At 43.2% G+C, this 21887-nt stretch overlaps 1 protein-coding gene across 8 annotated transcripts in view; it reads right to left on the reverse strand.

Moving 5' to 3' along the window:
- LOC146358556 (uncharacterized) overlaps positions 1–21887 on the reverse strand; it is a 271819-nt gene that overhangs the window by 99785 nt on the left and 150147 nt on the right. For 5 of the 8 annotated variants that reach the window (XR_014784921.1, XR_014784897.1, XR_014784893.1 and 2 more), the window contains 2 exons: positions 2071–2162; positions 469–607 (listed from right to left, as the gene is read on the reverse strand). The exons of 1 other annotated variant lie outside the window; for it this stretch is intronic. The gene's annotated coding sequence lies outside the window, so the exon portion shown is untranslated. The remainder of the gene's footprint in view (positions 1–468; positions 608–2070; positions 2163–21887) is intronic. 2 more of the 8 variants (XR_014784915.1, XR_014784912.1) reach the window with 1 other exon arrangement.

The raw sequence follows: 21887 nt of genomic DNA on the forward strand, positions 1-21887 counted from the left end.
AGAAGACAGGCTGGGTGCCAGTTGTAATCTATATAAAAATGAAACAAACGAAAAATGAACAAAATGGAGTTGAACTGAAACAAACTGAAAAATGAAGCTAAACTAAAAAAAAATATTCCACCCATCTTCAGCTTCAGACACTAACATCTCTTTATTTAACAAACTACAGTCATCTGTCCTAGCTACAGCTCCTTGTTTCTTTTATTCCAGTCTCACTGTGCTTCCTTCTCTATAAATGACAACCACTTTCTAAAGCATCTGTCCATATATGACTCTATAAGTTCCATACACTTACTGGACTAGCAATCCTCTTTACATAGTGGAGGAGCGCTGTCCCAGAAACACACACACACCTCTCTAGGCACATAACCTAAAGCATGTGGTGGGTTCTCTTCAAGGCAGACCACTCTCACGTAAGCCTGATTCACATGACTTTTCAGTCCTTGAGGGGGAAAGCACTGCACTAACCTGGCATACAGGCCTCTACACAGAGTACCCATCTCTGTTATGTGTGCTGTGGAGGGGAGCGTCACATCATGTGAGGAGGAGGCTTGAATCCAACTGGTGTCACTCCTCTGATGGACACTCTTTGATCCAGCAGAGGCATCTGTCAGTGAAACAAGGAGGAAAGTGATTTTCAGCAATTCCCCCCTCATCCCTGGAGTCCCACACTGTTCGAAACAGTGTGGAAGGTGGTTCAGGGTGCTACAAAATCACATCCTTCCCCTTTCTGCTGATGGAAGCCTCTGCTGAATCAAAGAGCATTCCATCAGTGGAATGACACCACCAATTAGATACTACCTAAGACGGCTACCCCAATAGATGTATGTCCAGATCTAGGTTCCTAAGGGCGCAATCGCATCCAGATAGGCAGCCACCTCTGAACTGGGAGGCGCCCGCCTATCCAATGCAGGGCAGGAGAAGCATGGAGGGGGTCATTCCCTCCGCGCTTTTCCTGCCCTGCATTTTCAGCTAGATGGCCGATTTTGGCTGTCTAGCCACAGGAAGGCGGAGCAGGGGAGGAGGCTGCCGGACGACATATAGGATGTGTTGTACTGGCATTTCTGCCTTCCCCTCCCCGGAACACCCCCAGGAGCACCCTGTTTTGGCCGCTCCATGCTCCTCTTCTAAGCGCGGAGTGCGGGGCCATTCTGCGCTGCCTGCAAGGCAGCACAGGAGGCGGGGAAGGTCAGTTCCCGGAAAACAAGACATCCTATGGCCATCTAGGCACTGACTAGCGGCCATAGGATTACTCCCTCTGATACATATCTGCACTGGCTATATTTGAAAAGGCTACTAATGGATGTGCCTAAATTCACTTACCCCCATTTTGCCAGCCCATTTACACAAGCATTTCAGCTATTTTGGGGCTGAGGTGAAAGGATGGGTGTACATAACCCACCACTACTTCTCCCAGCTTGTCACCACTGCCAGCCACCATGTGATTTCCCCGTAATGCCCCTTGAAATGATGTTAAGTCCTGACATAACCTCATTCTGGGGCATTATGGGGGGGTTTACATGGCAGCTGGCAGCAGCAAAGAGCTAGGGAAGCATCGGTTAATTTGTCCCCCTGGTCCTTGAAACTTAGCCCAGCCTAGCCTGAAATGCAAAAGAAAAAGAGCCAGCTTTGTGCTGCTTTTTTGTTACGAACCCTCCTAAGTTTCCTATCCCAAACTCCCAAATTTTGAATGCATAAACAATAAAAGGCCTCATTTTCTAAACTCACTCAGCAGGAGCCTATATCAAGCCAATTTTCCCACTATGGTCATGAACCTGTGCTTAGGACATTGATACCACAAAGTCTTTATTTTAGATTTCCTTTACTCTCTGGCAATTGAAGGTGTATGATGGGCTTTTTATGCATCAGTGCTTTGGGTTATGGTCTGTCCTGAAATGGTATTTTAGATGTTTTATTGTGCTTTGGTATTTTAATGGAAATTGTTTTTAGCTACTTTATATTTTGTAAGTTTTAATCATTTTGTTGTAAGTCAACTTCGGTCATTTTAAGAGAAAGGTGACGAAGACATAATAATAGTAGTAGTAGTAATAATAATAATAATTCTCCAACCTGGTGCCTTCCAGATTTGTTGGACTGCAATATCCATATCCATGCCAATTGGCTATGGTGGCTGGGGCTTATGGGAGTTGTAGTCTAAAAATCTAGAGGAAACAAAAAAGAGGGTCTCAACAGGTACTCAGAAACACTGGGGTTCATCACACGGAGCTTTTATCCTGCTATTGAGATGACACTCTCTCAGAAGTTTGCGGGCTCTTTAGATAATGCCATTACCCTCCAGGATGTCTCCCACCATTTCCTCCAGCCTATCTTGTGTTTTCCCCAAACGCAAATAAGTGTGGTATTTTTCCCAGCCCATGGAACAGGAGCGCCATGACCTCCCTGTGAAATTCTCCAATAGTGGAAGAAACCGCTGTGTCTGCCTACTGTCGGCGTTCATTTTCAGTTGTTGGGGGCATGGTCAGGATGAGATTTGACAGAAGCGTGGGCAAGAATTGCCTGCCGATTGCGTCTCCGGCCTCTGCATTTCTCAACTGGAGGGAGAAGATGGCAAAATGCTTTCCTGCAATGAAGGGAGACACATCTGATCCCCCACCCCACCAAGCTCAGAAGCAACATCCTCTGATGTTTCAGAGTGCCCTATTAAGTTCAATGGGGCTTACTCCCAAGTAAGTGTGCCGAGGGTTGCAGACTTATGGCACAATCTTACATTTTATGTCTACTCAGAAGTAAGTCAGAGGTTTCCTGGGAGCTGCAAGAAAACAGTACAGCAGAAGTTAAGCTATGAAAACAAGACTCCCCCCCCCCTTTGCACACATGCCAGGAAGGGAGGGAGGCACTCCCTCAGTCCAAACCACACAGTTGCTGTGTAAAGAAGCCCTTCCTAATCCCACAAAGAAACTGAAAGCAGGAAGCTCCAGAAAGGATGTGGGGTTTTGCGGGGGGTTTGCTTAATATAGAAACACCCACTGATCGTGAAGAAATGCTGTAGCCCAGGGCTTTTCAGGTCTAAAGCCTTCTCCAGGAAGAACTCAATTCAGTTCAGCCACAAGATCATGCTGCTTTCGGGCTAGTGGATTGCTTCATAATAAACTATTTCCTAGCACCTGTTGAAGTCCTCTCCTATCTTCCCTGGTGCCACTCTCCATTTTTGGTTCTTATTAAAGCACCTGCCATTTCCTTTTTTCTATATTTACTTCAGAACAAGACCTCTACTCTTAACATTATCGAGGCTCCACCTTCTCCCCTGTAAGCATTTCATCAAACAATGTTCTTTTCTATTCACAGGCTAGAAATATAAACAGCTTTCCAAAGGAAAGTGTTGTGTGTGGGGGGGGGGGTGCGGGCGTTAAAAACACAGTAAACAAAACAGCCACTGTAGCATTGCACTTGTGTTTGTTTTGCCTCAAACTAAGGAACTCAGCCCAAATAACTTCTCCAGATAGAAGTCCATGGGGAAAGTGAAGTCTGGAACAGAAATACTGAGACTGTGTTCAGGTCTGCATGCTTGATTTATTGCATTAGCCCTCCAATAGTAAATATTTGACTCTTCCAATGTAGCCTCACACCTCCAGTCTATAACCTTCACACCCAGGCCAGCATTTAATGCTACATTCTCCCTTTCTCTCTTTAAAAAGGATTTCAAGCTTTTCCCATATTATTAGGAAACAAGAGTATGAGAGGGAGGGGAAGAAATCTAAATATGAAGAAGGATCAATGATGAATCAAATGAGCTTCTCAGAACCGGCAAACAAACCAGTAGCCTTCCTCCAGCCTAATTTATGGTTCTCTGAAACCCTTTAACGAACGTTTATGTATGTGTTTATATTAAAAATTGCCATCTGCTGACAGGACGGTATAAGCAAACAGATGTTGCGGGCCTACACAGCCTAGAAAGAAGCAAGGTTAAAAGATGTCTGAAAAGAAATAAAATATATTTCTATATTGAAGAGAAAGGGACTGAGGTGGATGCACCAAGTTGTAATGTTTATAAATAGCTACTGAAACACTAATGCACAGTAAATAACAACATTAATTTTAAATGTTTCCTCAAGAATCCTGTGCATGTTTGAACAGAAAAAAGTACTACAAATCCCAACATGCCCCATCCAGCTGGCTGGGGCATGCTGGGAGTTGTAGGACTTTTTTTCTGTCTACACATGCATAGGATTGCACCCTAGGTAGATCACTTAGAGAGGACTACAAGTTCAGCATCTTTCCATGTACATTAGTTGTTTAGTTTAGCAGCAGACAGTCCTTACACTATCTTTAATCTCTCCCTGGTGTTTTGTTTTGTTTTTTTCTCCCTCCTATCATTAAAATTAACTCCTCTGAAATATGCAAGACTGGCCAGCTAGCCTCCCTTACTAATGGCCCAAATTGATTCTTAATTACTTGCCATTTTGGATGGCATCCAATTAAAATAGCGGACGCTTCCCGTCTGATGTGTATGGCTGTATGCCCCCTACACCCTCACGATGGCTGCGACGCAAAGTCCTGCAGAATTAAAACCATACCTCGTTGTCAGGTTTTGCATGGAAAAACCTTTCTGTGGCAATTTATCTTCGGGCTATAAAGGAAGGCATCCAAACAGTGTGAGGGAAAATTATGTTCTTGCAGTGCTCTTCTTAAGAAAAAGAAGAAGGAATGGATGACACACTAATTCAGGGGAAGAGCAGGACATCTTTTCAATAATTCACTGCATCTTTCCCATAGAATTGGGTGCACTATATATTTTCAAGCCTTCTGTTTGTGCCCTAGGAAACTAAAGATTTCATTTTAATGTTGAACCCCCACTATCTCCTCTCCCACCCTCCCCACATATAAGTGAATTGTTGCAATGAGACACATCATCTCTTTGCTTATAAGAGCAATCAAGTTGCTTTATGTGTCCAGTCCAGCTTAATAACAGAACAGGTAGGGAATCAGAACACGAACAATGTCCGAGGTACTGTTAGGTGACAGCAGTGTGTGTCACGTGGGATGGGTAGCTTTTGTATTCAGCCTCAATAATTCATTGCCTACATGTGGGAATTGATCCCAGCTAGGATATCCCCAGAGGAGTCCACACTGAGGCTGAAGTCACACTCCCCCCCCCCCCGCTTTTATCTGCAGATTAACATAGCAGGATCAAAAGCCTTTGTCTCTTGTAAACATCTTCTGTCCCTACATTTGTATCCAGCAAAAAAGGCTAAGTCCTGCATTTATTTGGGTAATGAATTGCAGTAATTAATGCACACATCGATTCCTTTCCCAACTTTCCCCTAAAGGTCATTTCCATATTTAATTTATAGAAAATGCATACAATTCCTTTTCATCAGAGCACACCCCTGGATTCCAGAATAAATACAATGCCTGCTCAATGGAAAGATGAGAGAGTAATTAGAGGCCTGAATTAAAGTGGGCAAAAGGTTGATTTCATATCGTATTAAAAGGTAGTTGAACCACAATGAATAGAAGAATTCCTATTTGTACTTCTCAGGAGACTAGCTGGGCTCTAGCCCAATCAGCTAAAAATCACACCAATTGTATGGAGATATACATATTGATTTTTACAAGTGCTGGGATTGGTTCGTGAGATCAGGATTACAATTCGGGAATTTTATAATTAATCTAATGGTAATTTTACACTTTATTTATTTATTTTGCATTATCAAGACTATAGGCACAATCCAACCAAACTTAAGCATTTAGAGTCCCATTGATTGGTATTGGCACATTGGGTACATGCTTGAATCTCTTCCACTGAAATCAGTGGGACTAAAAGTGCTTAAAGTGCGTATTGTTTAATCTTTTGAATTTTTTGTAAGCCACCTTGGTTGGCTTCAGAAAGGTGGTATAGAAATACCATAAATTAATGTTTGTATTATTATTATTATTATTATTATTATTATTTGGATGGGATAAATACAGTTCAAGTATATGAACATGTTATACATTCCTTTTCATTAAGAAGCATAATTGTTCTGGGGGTTGCACAGAGCAGGTAAATATTCTCTTAATTTCTTACAACTGAAAAAAAAAAACTATTTCTGTTCTAAAAATATGGTTCCCTCACGTTACAACAGACTATCCAACTATGCTTCATTAATGAAGAAGCAAACAAATATAAAGATTTCTGACAAGAAAGAGGAGTTGTGAAGATGTGATTACAGACAGAGAGAGAGAGAGAGATGTCCTGCCTTGTATTTCATGATGAAATGTGTTGTTATCAATAAAATTTCAATATATATCTACAGGGAGAGATGTGGAGAGAGAGTGAACCTAGTCAAAGAGAGAGAGGGAGTGGGAGAAAGATAGAACATATGCTGGCAGGTTCATTAAAATATAGCAGTGCAAATAAACAACAAGGGAAATCGTATAGATGCTGTCCAGGAATGTAATCAAATATTTAACTGAAAGGTACAGGTGATGCAAATGTGAAAATCCCATCTCTCCGCCTCCCTCCCAAGATACATACACTCACACAAGGATGCAAAAAAGAAGAATTATTTGGAAGCACATGCCAGTGAAGGAATACCTGATTAACCTTTCACTGACTCCTGGCATCATGTGATCCAAAGCTTGCCTTCCACCCAGAGTGATGGCTTTAGAAGAAGATGTTAAATTTAACCTCTGGTGCAATGATAAATTGACAATAAAAAATTCAATGGCTTGGTAATTACCAATCACTTTGGACATCGGCAACATTTTTCAGTTCTGTCAGCACTTATTGGCACAAAAGCTTCGGCTTGAAATTCTCCCAGTCTCCCTTCTTTTTAACTTTGTTTTCATGATGCAGATTAAATCTGCCACCCAATTACGGATTCATTTTCCTAATTTTTCATGTCTGCACCATGCCCCAGCTGCACAAGGCTGATAATTGTGGAGTCCAGCCCTGATGATTAACATCAGAAGAATTAATTATGCCTGCCGTTAAAATTCCAGGTTGCACGTGGTGATCAAGAAAAATTAAGCTTCTCCCAGCCTCTAAATCATCTCACCTTTCACGAGAGTGATAGTGCCTCGACAGCTAAACTGCAGCCTGCATTTGTGTAGAGGTCTAAACTATATGTCCCCTTTGCAAAATGTGCCGGGTGACGTGCTGGTAATTCCTGAAATTCACCCTGACTCGATTTAAAAATATATATAAAAAGAGAGTATAACCTTGAACGTGTAGCCCCCTACTGAATGCCTGCAGGGGAATGAAGGAGCAAATTGAGGAAAGGAGAGCCCCATATGTCCTTCTACACTGGCAGTGTCTGCTCCACCTTTTGCCACCGTTCTTTAGTGACTAGGTCTCCAACGTGGTGCCCACGGGCACTTTTCTGCCTGCAGACCCCTCTCTTGGTGCCCATCAGGCTCCCTTCCTTATGATTTTTACTTTTAAAAATATTTTTAATTAAACATTTACAAAAAAACCTGGGAGGGTGGCATGCTGCAAAGTGAAGTGTTAGGCTCCAGCACCATCTTTATTTCCAAGAATGCCTCTGGGCTCTGCATCTGTGAGCCCCAACAGTTTGCTTTCTGGGAAACAAGTATCAGAACAAAAACATGTAGATTCAAAAGAGAGGCTTTAGAGCTCAGAATCCACCTCTGCCTTATTCAATAGTTTGGGGGACAAGTTACTTTTCTTTTAGTCTCACCAGCTTGCCTCCTGGGAAGGGGTGTTTTGTGACCAGCCATGTCCCCCACGGCAGCCCTTTTGTGAGAGCACACATGACACTCAATGTTCCAAATGTGCCCACTGACCCAAAAAGATGTAACCCTAAAAGCAAACCCTCCATGGTAGCTGCATTTAGAGGAACGCTGCTGTTTTTTGTCTGAGAAAAGTTGTCCAATGAGTCTGAGGTCAAATTAGTCATGACGGTGGGGATCTGTAATCAGATCTCCAAGGGCACTTCCAAAAAGAGTGCTCCTAACACTACCAATAAAAAGGCATTGTGTCACTATTCCGTCTTTTCTCTTTAATTTATTTATTTTTTCTGGTAAGAAAAAAGATGGCAGAAGTGGTGGAAAAACACATGAGGGTTACAAATGGAAGATGGCATTGTCCGGACCTTTCCCCAGTGAGGCTTTTAACATCCTTGCAGGGGGAACTTTGAACAAGACAATGGCACAGTGGGATTGGGGTAACATTAAGATCATCGTCTGAGGATGTCCTCCAGGTGCCCCCACCTAACAAAGAGAAGCAGGCAGGCCAGATCTACACCTTGTGTCGTATCATTACAATCCCATCATGGTAACGCTATATCCCTGATGCGCATTTATACCTCGTAGAACACACAATGACATTTGTTGCGGTAGATTGGATAATGTGGAATAAAAAGCAGGAAATAACACTACAAAAGTGGTACATCAAATATGTGATTTGCCCCAACAGTTATCACTGCACTTTAATACTGCTATAAAGCAGTAGTGCAGATTTAGCCGTGGCTACAAGAGAGGACCTTTTCAAGGATGGCACCCTGTTTGTGGAATGCTCTCCGCAGAGAGACTCGCCTGGTGACTATGTTGTGGTCTTTCCAGTGCCTGGTAAAAGAACTTTTTATTCTCCCAGGCATTTTAAGAACTGTTTGTAGTGCTTTTAGTACTCTATTCTACAGCTGGATTTAATTTGATTTTATGATGTTGTGTTGATTTTATTCTTTGCTGCTGATTTTATCTTGGTTTTATTCAGTGCTGTTCTATTTTTTGGTTTAATAGCTGTACTGTATGTTTTTAATATATCCTACACCACCCAGAGAACTTCATTTATTTAAAATGAAGCAATTTAAAAGTACAGAAGGAAGGAAAGAAGTAAATAAAAATCAGGGGGTATGGCTACCCACATTTACCACTTGGTGAACAGTTATCTGTATGAATAATCCAATGGCAGATGACATTGAGTGGAGAAGATATGTCCCTGAGTTATGAGGTCTTACAGGTAAAATTGTCTTTTCAAAGAACAGCTTGTCTTCCCTACTTTTTTTGCTATAGTTTTCAGATCTTTCATTTACTATTTCAATTCCAGGTTTTGTTTACTTGAAAATGCTAAGAGGGGGAAATGCACATAAACTCCCCCAAAAAATATTACATTGAAAAGCTGATATACAACGTTCTCACAGAGCTGTTTGTGCAAACCATTTTAGGTCATCTTTATTTCTTTCCTACCATCTTATTTGCTGGCCAGCATGGAAGGAGGAGGGCTAAGCTTGTAAATATTGTCTTCCCTAATGCCCCGGGAGACTGGATATAACTGTCTTTAGGGTGGCAATATAAAATAATCTAATAGCCCAAGGACCAACCCACAATCCTGTAAAACTGAAGTGCTGTGATCCATCCAAACCAATTTGATGGCATGGATTTAGATGGGATTAAATCATTCTAAATCCAAGTTCTTTGGGGGAATTCAGTTGTAGATAAAGGTTGTTAGCAAAGGTTTAAAAAATAACACACACTGCCCTTTCTAACATTCACCTGCTGCAGGGAGAACATTCTTTAATAATTTTCTTTTATTAGCCAAGCATCTCAGAGAAAGTGAAATATTCAACTGCTGAAGTAGATGTTTTTGGTGTTAGAGGGAAATCTTTTATTTTTGCAACCGTTATAAACTGAAATGAAATACCGATTTCAGTGCTAAGTAAAGGCAGCAATATTACTTGGAAATAAATTGATAAAGGAATAAAAACAGATTTCTTAGATTTTTAGGCAAAGTAATAATGAGTAAGGAAAATCCTGTTGATTGACTCATTTCCAAAATGATTGTTGCATGAGCAACTCAAAGTGAATTCAATCTAGCCTAGGGTATGAAATTTACTAGAGTCATAAAGACTAAGACGATATGCATTTATCAGACTCTTTTTTTTCTGTTTCGTTTTCGAATTACCATAATCATGTATACTGCAAGGAGAGCTTAAGAAGGCTTGCAACAGGGAACCAGTTTGATGAACGGATGTAAATATCATACGCCAAATGGTAACTGTCACTCACATCTTTACAAAGTATATACATACACTATACATCCATTTGGAACTGTAGGGAGACAGTTCTGATGGGAATATTCATATTAGCTAGTGATAAGTAGCAGATTTTGAATGTAAACTTTGCCGTATTTGAGCAAACAGTGTCATAGAATCAATTACCTGCACCAATAAAATAAGTTGCAAAACTGGAAGGAACAGAACATTTCAGGATTGATTAACTTCTACTGGAAGTCATGTGTCGAATGAAATACGAGTGGCTCCTTTTAAATGTCTTAACTTTAAATTCTAAGGTAAATTCTAACTTAAAACATACCTCACAGCTTTAGCAAAGGATATTGTATTCTATATAAAATAGGCCATTTAGTACTTGTGATCCTTTTACTGCACTGTCTCACAAATGACAACTAGTAGAGTGTTCAAGATTAAATGAGCATTTATTGTATTTGTAACCGTATTCCAGGAATGCTATAAAATGAAGGGTGAAGTCATACATTAAAACATTTTAACATCTCTGCTTAATTGAAATAGCTGGAAGAGTTCAGTATTCAAGGGACAGAATCCATTTGCTTCTCGGTCACACCCTAAGGCTTGCACACACCTATGGCTCCATTTTCCTTTGAGCATCCGAAAAAGCCAGGCCCATTTCAACAGCCATTTGTCATGCATATTTGGGGGTGGGGTGGTACCGTTCAAGGGACACAAGTCTAAAGCCCCCTTGGATGCAGGGAACCAGTTGAGAAGTGCTTTGGATCCAGGCCAGAATTTCCAAAGAAGTCCATACTGATTTGCAGAAGGTCCCAATTTTGATCCACGGCATCTCCAGGTAGGTCTGGAAAAACCCCTGCCTGAAATTCTGGAGAGCCACTGCTGCCAGCCAGGGTCGACAGTACTGGGCTAGATGGACCTGTGGTCTGACTCAGTAAAAGGGAGCTTCCTATGTTTCTAAAGTAAACCCAATATATTTTGTTTTCCTAAGGTATACCCTGAAAAGCCAGGATTTCCAATTGCATCGAGAGAGCCCTATGTGCGTGCAGTTATATGCATGGGAGTTCTCTTCATACCTTCAAAATGAATGTGCATAAGTTGGGGGCAGTTCTATTCCTGCCGGCCCACCCCACCCATGCTAGCTGAATGGGCAATAGGGGCTACCAAAGGCTATATATACATGACCTATTTACATTGCAGAGGCATCTCAAAATATGTGCAATAATCCACCAACTATATTATCACTAGCTGGTGGAAATGTATTCTGCTAGAATACATTTTAATGTTTACAGCCTGCATGTAAACAACCAAGGGTGGGGTGGGGTGGGGTGGAGGAGACATACAGAAATGCATTCACATGACATTCATAACGCATTTCACTTCTTACTGCATGTGACACTAATTAGCTTTTTGAAACTGAACTGGCAAATACACATGCACAGGGACTTGCCAGCTGAACTTGGGGCACAACCCTGCACATCTTTAGACAGAAAAATGTCCTACAACTCCCAGCTTCACAACTTCGAATCTTCAAAGATCATGCCTGAATTAGAAAAAGCCCCAGTTCTGCGTGGATAACGCCTTATTTTTTAAAAAAACATCCGGAAGCGGGGGATAAAACTTAATCTCATTTGAAGGGATAGAACAACCCCCTGCTCAGTGCAGGAAGCCTGATTCCCAGGCAGTCTCCCATCCAAGCACTGACCAGGACCGACCCCACTTAGCTTCCGAGATCAGACAATCGCACGCACATCCAGCCCTTTGCTTGTTGCTGAGGAAACAGGGGCTGCTGAGCAAGCTATGTGATCAGTAGCCAGAAGAAGACATGGGGCCGTTGAGAGCTGTGACTGGACAGGAGAGAAATACAAACACCACTGTATATGGACAGGCGGGGGAGGGGACTACGACCGGATACGGTAGTGAAGGCGGAAAATCAGAGCACATTAAGGGGAAATACCGGGATATTAGGGTATTGAAAGCGGGAGCATGGAAGTGGGAAATTCCGGTTCCAATTCGAGGCGGGTACTGCGTAGTGTGAAAGGCGGGTGGTGAAACCTCATTGGAAGCGAAAAAAGGCGGTAAGTGTAGATCCAGCCCCAGATCAGATCGGACTTTATATGTTAAAATCAGCACTCTGGACTGTGCCCAGAAAAAACACCTGGAAACCAGCGAAGATCTTTATGCCTGACTGTATCCTATAAGCTTCAGATGAATCAAAACAGTAAAAGATAAACTAAAATGGAGTCCTCCACTCCGGCTTGTACTCTGTTTCCTTGAGGTGGTATTGGCTAATCCTGACATCTGTTAAAACAGGGTGTGGCAGGGAGATCTCAGCCAAGCTCATGTCTCCTATCATGTCTCCTCACCAGCCATCCCTGCTGGCAAATATGAACACCTTCCTTTTGTTGTTGTACTTTTAACTGTGTTTTTAATCTATTTGTTTTTATGATTGTTTTACTTTGTTTTTCTAATCTTGGTTTTATTACTGTTAGCAGCCTTGAGCACAATTTTTGGATGGGAAGGCAGGATATAAATCAAACAAATAAGCAGTAATAATATCTCCCACATAAGGAGGCCTTTCCAGAAGAGCCCTCTCCATGCATGCAGAGGACTTGTGAAAGGGGCACCTGTCGGCCTTGCCTCCTGACGTCTGCACATGAGGCGCAGTGTCTGAAAGGGAAGTCTACACACTCACACAGCTATATAGGAGTAGCCTCTCCATGAGATCAGGAAGCCTGTGTAATCAGTATTGAATGGACTGTATCCAATAGTAGTCCCACTTAAGTCCCATTCATTTCAATGGGTCTAATTAGGACTAGCATTGGATACCTTTGCATAAATCACAAAGGTATCCAATGCTAGTCCTCACAGATGTCAAGAGGCAGGGCTGGAGGCCAACAGGTCAACACCCACACACACAGGCACACACTGCCCATCCCTTCCTTGCCTTCCCTAAGCCAACTCTGATGCATATATTTCATCATAACGAATCCCAGATGAATGCCTCCCAGACACTCCAATCCCCTCATCTTCCAAACAAAGGGTTCACTTAGTAGCGATGTACATATTTTGTTAAATCTGTTCTGTGTATCTTTCACAGATTGTCAGGCGTCTTTCATTCCATTGTCCACTCACTGAGAGAATTAGTGCAAGTGTACATTACCGCTAGTGCTCATTAGCACAAATCCCCCCCCCAGTAAAAAAAAAAAATGTCCACAAGTCCGCAGAATCTGCGCGACTCAGGAAAAGATGGTCCACTGAGGAATCCGCCCGTCAGATTCATAGGAATCCAAGCTCATTTGAATCCATTGCGAATTTCCCCAACATCCCTAATCCTTAGGGGAAAACTATATATGACACACAAACACACATTTGAATGAAAGGGGTCTGACATAGGTGGGGAAATGGCAATGAGGAATGGGTTCTTCTTCCCCACCCTGTCCCCTTCCCCACTTTTTTGTTCTAAATTTTCACCTCCCAAAGCAACTTTGCATTTTAAAAAAAGTGTTGGGGAACTTTCATTAATGTGTAATGTGAAGTAAAAAAATAACAAGCACTGAAGCTTGTCCCTTCAAAAGGCCAATGGAAACTGGAGAATGTAATGCATTGGGTCTCAACCCAGGCCTACAACCCAGTTAGTCTGAAATGGTTCCTTCCATGGTGCCTTTTGTCTTTGTAGTACAACATAAAACCTGGGATGGATCAGGCTGCAATCACTCAAACTACACTAGAATGCTAGCCAGGTTTGGGAAATGGATCTATCATAAACATTACACCCAACATACTCTGTGATCCCCCTGGGTTGTACTCTCCCTCCCAATGAATGACCTGCAGTATCATATAGCCCATCCAAACATTGGAAGGTATGAGGCTGCCAGTGAATGAACACTTCTCCCTTTCCCTCGATTGTGCTGCAGCTTGAATAAAGAATAACCAGAATAGCAAAGAACTCTTTCAATTATGTTTACAGAAACAATATTCCGTAAAGTACTTATTAGCAATATTGCTTAGTAAAAAAAAATTAAAAAGTAATCACAGTACACATGGGAAGTAGTGATTAATAATGCTCTACTTTGTTAGACTCTCTGTTGATGAGGACCTGCTAGTTGGGTCAATAGTTCATCCCTGGTGGTTTGATTTTTTACATACTGCTAATCCATGCTCCTAGTCTGGCAAACAGGCCATGGAGTCTCCAGGACCCTCCATTTTACAAAGCCAGGCACGCTTCCCTTAAAAATATCTTAATTCTGGAACAATAATACTACCCTCTGTGGGCTATAAAAATAATGGAACTGAGGAGATTGCTGGTAATGTAATATATGCTAATTTAAATCAATAGTGTAAAAGAAAAAGAAAAATCCAGCCAACCATACCAGTGTCAAAGAAGTTATGTTCCCCGTGTGTGTGTGTGTGTGTGTGTGCATGCGTGCGCACGTGCGCGTGTGTTACCCACTGAAGAAATATGCAAGCCTCATCTAATCTTCCAAAGAGAATTCTGTACCTTCCCATAAATGCCTTTTTATGCAACATTTTTTGCTGTTGCATATTGGAAGCCCTGTTCAGACTAACCCTTTACCAAGAGGAGTAGGGAATCCTCACATTCCCTGCAGTAGCCAGGCTGCTGTGCTCACACAGCTGAACAAGGAAGGGAGAACCTTCAATGTGTGAGGAGTTTCCTTTCCGTTGTTACAAGATAACCAGTGGACTAGCAAAGGTCACAGTACAAATGAGAGACAATTATCTGAGGGAGGCCTTGCCGGAGACAAAGATAAATTAATATGGATCTGGGGAAGCTGGACCAAAGAGGGGATTAAAAAGATGTTCCCTTCATCTGACAGCAGTGACAGAGGACACACAGTGGCATGCCCTACTTTCAGGCACCAAGTCTTATTTACACACGTTAATTGGAAATGTCAGGGAAATACTATGTCGTGATACCTCTTCCTGAATCCAAGGGCCAAATCCTAAGAATGGTTTCTTGTGGGTGGACAGGCTAGGGCTGGCAACAAGCATCAGAAAAGCTGCAGAAGTGCAATTCAGCTGTGCATTAGCTATGTTTGTATTTAGACCTTCTCAGGGGTGAGATTGTGGCTAGAAACCTCACAATCATTTCATTTTGGTAGCACCTCATAGTCCAGCTTAATAAAGATAGTGAGGAGAGTGCTGGGATGGGGTGAAGAGTTTGGTCTTGGTGGCTAGTGATTGGGGTGGGGAAGAATGTGGATGTGGAGCACAGAGAAAAAAACATAAAATATGGTAGTACTTCCTTGCATCTGGCAGCCACAGCATTTTCTCCCACTGATTAAAATGTGTTTGTGCACATTTCTCAACATACGTATTTTTTCAGGCACATTTTTCAAACGCTTTGCTGTTGTTTTTGTTGTTGCACAGGTTGCACTGTATGCTCAGAAATGTACCGACTTGGACCGCAGATTGCATTGGGGTCCACATTCAGGTCTGGGAGGTGGGAATTTGGTCAATTCTGGTCAAAAATGAAGTGGAACAAATTTATCATACATCCCTATCCCTCACTACAAGGTTCAGGCCACATGAGCACCTTCAGGAAGTTTCCAGCTGGCAAGGCTGGTGCTCCTGTCAACATCTCAGTCACTCCATGTAATAACATGGAAATGACTCAGGCAGTTCACACACTCAGTCCAAAGCTCCCTGTCCCTTTGAGCAAAGCCTGGTGATGGAGGGGTGGGATGGAGGAAGCAGTTCTTCTCTGGCACTATTGCATCTTTTCAATGCCATCCAGTATAGTTTTTTGGGTGGTTTGTGGCCTTTTACAATCTGGCCCAGCTTCTGATGGGATAGACCCTTCTGCCATGCTGTGACATTTTATTTATTTATTTATTTAATTAATTAATTTCTATACCGCCCAATAGCCGAAGCTCTCTGGGCGGTTCACAAAAATTAAAACCAAACACACAATAAAACAATTTAAAATATTTAGAACATTAAAACTACAATATAACAATACAACCACAATAAAATCTAGCAGCAGTACAGGAGTTTAAAATACAGATTTAAAACAGCAAAGATAAAAATTTAGAAAGCTAAAATGCTAAAATGCCTGGGAAAATAAAAAGGTCTTCACCTGGCACCAAAAGGAATACAATGTAGGCGCCAGACGAACCTCACTAGGGAGCTCATTCCAGAGCCGGGGTGCCACAGCAGAAAAAGCCCTCCTCGTAGTAGCCATCCGCCTCACTTCCTTTGGCAGGGGCTCACGGAGAAGGGCCGCTGACGATGATCTTAAGGTCCGGGCAGGCACATATGGGAGGAGGCGATCCTTCAGGTAACCTGGCCCCAAGCTGTTAAGGGCTTTAAATGTTAACACCAGCACTTTGAATCGGGCCCGGAAATGGACTGGCAGCCAGTGCAGCTGGAAAAGTACTGGCGTAATATGAGCTCGCAGGCCAGTCCCTGTTAACAATCTTGCTGCCCTATTTTGGACCAGCTGAAGTTTCCGGACCGTTTTCAAAGGCAGCCCCATGTATAACGCATTGCAGTAATCCAGACGAGAAGTTATCAGAGCATGGATAACTGTAGCTAGGCTATCTCTGTCCAGATAAGGGCGTAGTTGGTATACCAGCCGAAGCTGATAAAAAGTGCTCCGTGCCACTGAGTTCACCTGTGCCTCAAGTGACAGTTCTGGATCCAAGAGCACCCCGAACTACAAACCTGATCCTTTAGGGGGAGTGCAACCCCCTCCAGAACAGGTTGAATATCACCTAGCCAGGCAGACAAACCACCCACTAACAGTACCTCCGTCTTGTCTGGATTGAGTTTCAGTTTATTGGCCCTCATCCAGTCCATTACCGTGCCCAGGCACTGATTCAGAACAGCCACTGCCTCATTTGGTTTTGATGAGAAAGAGAGGTAGAGCTGGGTGTCATCTGCATATTGATGGCACCTCAGCCCACACCTCCGGATAACCTCCCCCAGCAGTTTCATGTAGATGTTAAACAGCATGGGGGATAAAATAGAGCCCTGTGGAACCCCATGGCACAATTGCCGCACAGAGCAATAATCCCCCAGCACCACCTTCTGGAATCAGCCATCCAAGTAGGAGCGGAACCACTGTAGTGCAGTGCCTCCAACTCCTAACCCAGACAACCTATCCAGAAGGATACCATGGTCGACATGTTTGGAAAACGTTTTGACAATAAAGTTGTTCATATCCATTTCAACTTGGGGCAGATCAGCCAGTAGAGATGGCAAGAGCACTAGACCTGATGATGTGGGGAAGGTGCTTGCACAAGTAAGGAAAGGCCATCTGCATGGTTGATTCATGCCCCTCTTGGATTATCACATGTAGCAGGGTATCTAGCTGTATCCAGTAGGTGGTAAATGCATTCTTGAGCAAGGAAGCGGTTCCACCAGCTCCTTAAAGGAGCCAGCAGTATGACCACTTCTAAAGAAAACTACCCTGGACCCTGAAGATTTGAACAACTATTGGCTGGTGGCTATCATTCTCTTCCTATGCAAGGTGCTTCGGTGGGTGGTCGCCATTCAGCTCTAGTCACTCTTGGACAAGACTGGGATTCTAGGTTCATTTCAGTGTATTTATTTCTTACATTTATAATGCACCTTGTAAACATATTCTCTAGGCATTGTACAGTTCCAAAATTCCAAAAATGAAAACCCCAGTGATATACTAAAACACCATAAAACGATAAAATTCAGCTCAGCAAAAAAAAAAAATTCCACATACCAGCACAACACAGGAAAATATAGGAGTACAAAGGCTAAAGCCACCATCAAGCACAAAAGCTAAAAAACACACACCATAGGGACAAATAAAAGAACTTAAATATCAAAATACTAAAATGCTTAAAGTGACCGAAAGAAAAGAAAAGCCTTAGCCTGGCACCGAAAAGATAATAACGGGGCACCAGGCAAGCCTCCCTGGGGACAGTGTTTCAAAGCTGGGGGGGTGCCACTGAAGAAACAGTCTTTCTTGTTAGCAGCCTCTGAGGGCATCTCTACACCAGCCTAAAATCGTGCATTTAAAACAGAGCTTTCTGCTTCCGTTTCAAATGCAGGATCACGAAGGGCTCCCTTTAAACAAACTTCTTTTCCCCCTCCCCTTCCCCCCTCCTCCTCCCCCTTATCTGCATCTTCCATATGTTTCATTGGTCCAGCTCCTCTTCTTGTGGCTTTTCCTTTTTCACAGAGGGAACTCAGACAGAACACAAGTGGGGTAACTTGATAGCTCATTATCTCCGATCTTTTAAAAGACGGAATAAAGGTCTTTTAGTGCGGGAGACGCCCTGGAGGTTCATGGTGTCATCTAAAGGGCCTGGACACTTCCATGAGTGAGCAATCTCAATAGCAGGATAAAAACTCTGTGTGAAGGAGCCCTCAGCCTCAGATTGAGGGGGCACTTGATGAAGAGCTTCCGTACAGACCTTAAGGCGTAAGTAGGCACACGTGGGAAGTAGTCAATCAACTACTGTGGTCCCAAGCCATGTAGAGCTTTATAGATCAAAAACAGCACTTTGAACTGGGCCTGGAAACAAACTGAGAAAAGGCCAGTGCGATATGATCATAACGCCTGGCCCCAGTTCAAAGTCTTGTAACCATATTTTGCGCTAACTGAAGTTTCTGAACCATCTCCAAAGGCAGCCCCACCTACAACGCATTATAGCAGGGGTGCAGAGCCTCAGGCCTGGGTTCCCAATCCAGCCCTCTGGGGTTCCCCAGAAGGCCACACCCCTTCCCCTGGCCTCACCCCCTGTCTTCCAACCATCAATTGTCTGGTAGTTTCCCTGCTTTTGTGCATTTTTCCCCCATTCTAAAAAACTGAAATGCCTCTCCTGAAGCTTAGTTAGTGGCAGCAGGAGCTCTACACTATTATATACTGGCATTTTTGGTATTTGGGCCTCACCTCTTTTGCCTTTGGCCCTACCCACCACTGGAATGTGGCCCCCAGGTGCTTCTCCAAAATATAATTCAGCCCTCAGGCTGAAAGAGGTTCTGTACCCCTGCATTACAGTACTCCAAACGGGGGGTTACCGGAGCCTCGATCACTGCCACTAGATTAATCATGTTCAGAAAGGGTCGTAGCTGGGACAGCAGCTGAAGCTAGCAAAAGGTGCTCTTCACCACAGAGGCTCAAATGACAATGGTGGATCCTGGAACACTCCCAATCTATGCACCTGGCCTTTCAGAGGAGTGCAGTCCCCTGCAGAATAAGTTCAGTCTCCCTCATCCAGTCTAAGGAACCACCCACTAGCAGCACCTCTGCCTTGTCTGGACTGAGCTTCAGTATGGTAGCCCTCACTGCATCCATTATCATGGCCAGGCAACAGTCCAGCACCCACACCATTGGGTTCCAGCACTTATGGAGGAGGGGGGAGTGCAATGCTGCTGATTCTCTTAGGCCTCTCGGAGGCCTTCAGTACTATCAGTCATGGTATCTTTCTGGAAAAACTGTCCAAGTTGAGGACAGGAGGCACTGCATTGCAGCGGTTTAACTTCGATTTGGATTATCAATTCCAGATAATGGTGCTGGGGACTACTAATCAACCTCTTGGCATCTATGCTATGGGTTTCTTCAGGGTTCATAACCTACTCCGTCTCCCAGGCTTTTGAATATCTACATGACTCCTAAATGAAGTCCTCCAAAGATTTGGGCTGAGGTTTCATCAATATGTGGATGACACCCAACTCCATTTATCTTTTTCTTCCAATTTAGGTGAGGCAGTAGGACTGCTAAATCAGTGTCTTGATGTTACAGGTGGCTCATCTGCCCAGACAAATACTGTTTCTCCTGTTCTAGATGGGGTTGCACCACAGTTGTAAGGTGTTCCTGGATCTCTCTTTGTCATTGCAGGCACAGGAGGCCACAGAGCTCCTTTTGCTACCTGCAGTTGGTATCTGGACAGAGATAGCCTGGCTTCAGTTACCTATGCTCAGGTAATCACCAGCTTGGACTACTGCAATGTGTTATATCTGGGCTACCTTTGGAAATGGTCTGGAAACTTCAGTCAGTTCAGAATGGCCTTGTAGGCCCCTTCCAACCCTACTATTCTATGATTCTATGATACAGCTGCAAGACTGCTCACTGGGACCAGCCGTTAGGAGCTTATCACTCCGGTGCTTTATCAGCTACACTGAGAGCATTTCTACCTGAAGCTTTATCCCGCACCCTTACCGGGGCTTCTGCTTCTGGATTCTTTGTGGGATTAAGATTGGCTCCTTTACACGAGTCTTTTTCCAGGGGGGCGGGGGTCTGCCCTTCTATATGTTTCATTATACAAGTGCTAGATGGCACTGTGGTATAACAGAATTGTGCTTTACATGTGGCTTCTATGGCAGGATGAGAAAATAATAGACTTTATTCATTATGAAAAAACTCCACGATGATGGTTGCAAAGTGTGGGAGATACCCTGGAGGATGACGTCATCATCTAAAGGACCCGCAAATTACCATGAGCGAGCAACTACGAACGCACAATAACAGCCTCATCTAGAAATGCCGTGACTCCTGGTCTGTTTCCAGGGCCAATTCAAAGTGGGAGTTCTGATTTTTTAAAACCGAGATCAGGCTACCTTAAGGACTGCCTGTCTGTGCATGGACCTACCCAGAGTCGGAGATCTTCATCAGAAGCACTTCTCTACTCATGCCCACACCAAGGGGGAATCTACATGGCAATGGTTTCTGAAGCATTTTGTGGTTATATCCAGATTTTCATGAAATCACTTTGGTCAGCGGCACATGAAGCAAGAAAAGTAGAGTATACACTTCCTAAAAACCCACTTTCATGGGTCACACGGCACTTAAGACCACCATATTTGGGGACTGGGTAGGCAAAGTCCAGCAAGTAAAATTGGACATCATCAACCATGTAGGTGCTGCTCATCCAATGAGAGAGGCTTGTTCTCTGCCCGTGACCAGGCTTCCCTGCTCAGGGAAGTTTAATGGAAGCACTGAATTTAGCCCCTGTGGTTTACCCCATACCTCTCCCCTCTCATCCACCATTGGGATATTGTGAAAAGTTAAAAACAGCACTACAGCGATATTGTGAATGGTTAAAACAGTGCTACTACAAAATAGTAGAGAAAGGAAGCCTGCGTCCAAAAGCACCCTATTGTGAGTGGGGAAAAAGAGGGAATGGGGGAAAGAAGGGGCGGCCCCACCCCTTGACCATCACTGCCAGGTCGCAGCCAGGTCATAGAAACACCCCTAGGCACGCCCAGGATTTAATGTGTGGGGACAGGGCACACCGCAGCAGAACTGCACAGGATCCATGTTTAAAAAAAACAACACATTAAAATGACTTTCAAAAAATGCACCTTTTTCAGGGGGAAGCTGCAGGGTTGCTGCAGATTCGTGACAGTGTCATCTGTCACTAATGACCCTGATGGTCTCTCGCACTAAATCAGTTGTGTAGATTGGGCCCAGGTTAGGTGTGGCAAGTAGTTATGTAGGAGATGGCCTTTTCAGTGGTGGCACCCTAACTTTGGAATGCCCTCCCCAGACTCCAAATAGAGGCTCACCTTGTTCCTTCCTTGATGCTTTTCAGCACCAGACAAAGACCTTTTATTTTCTCAAGCCTTTTAACTAGTTTATGGTTCAGTTTATATCAGTTTTATCTCCACTATTAGATTTGAGGCTGCTCTTACATTTTATGAGTCGGTATTCTATCTTATATTTTTGTATTTTATGCATTTTGCATTGTACACATTTTATTAACATTTGCATATGTTAACTCCTCTGGGAACTTTTTTGAAGGGTGGGATATAAATGCCATGGACAAATTCAGGAGCATCTAAATCTCTGGACATTAGAAGGTATTAAAATGTAACAACAACAAATTCTCTGAAAATGCACCCTTTTTTTGCTATTTATTCTTCAGTATATGCAAAAGTGAACCTTTGACCTTTGTTGAGAATGTTGCTCCTTATGCACACTTGACATTTTATGTG

Source organism: Heloderma suspectum, chromosome 1 (genome assembly GCF_057233095.1).
Source record: "Heloderma suspectum isolate Gila_16-S chromosome 1, 16-S_ref, whole genome shotgun sequence".
Lineage (NCBI taxonomy): Eukaryota > Metazoa > Chordata > Lepidosauria > Squamata > Helodermatidae > Heloderma > Heloderma suspectum.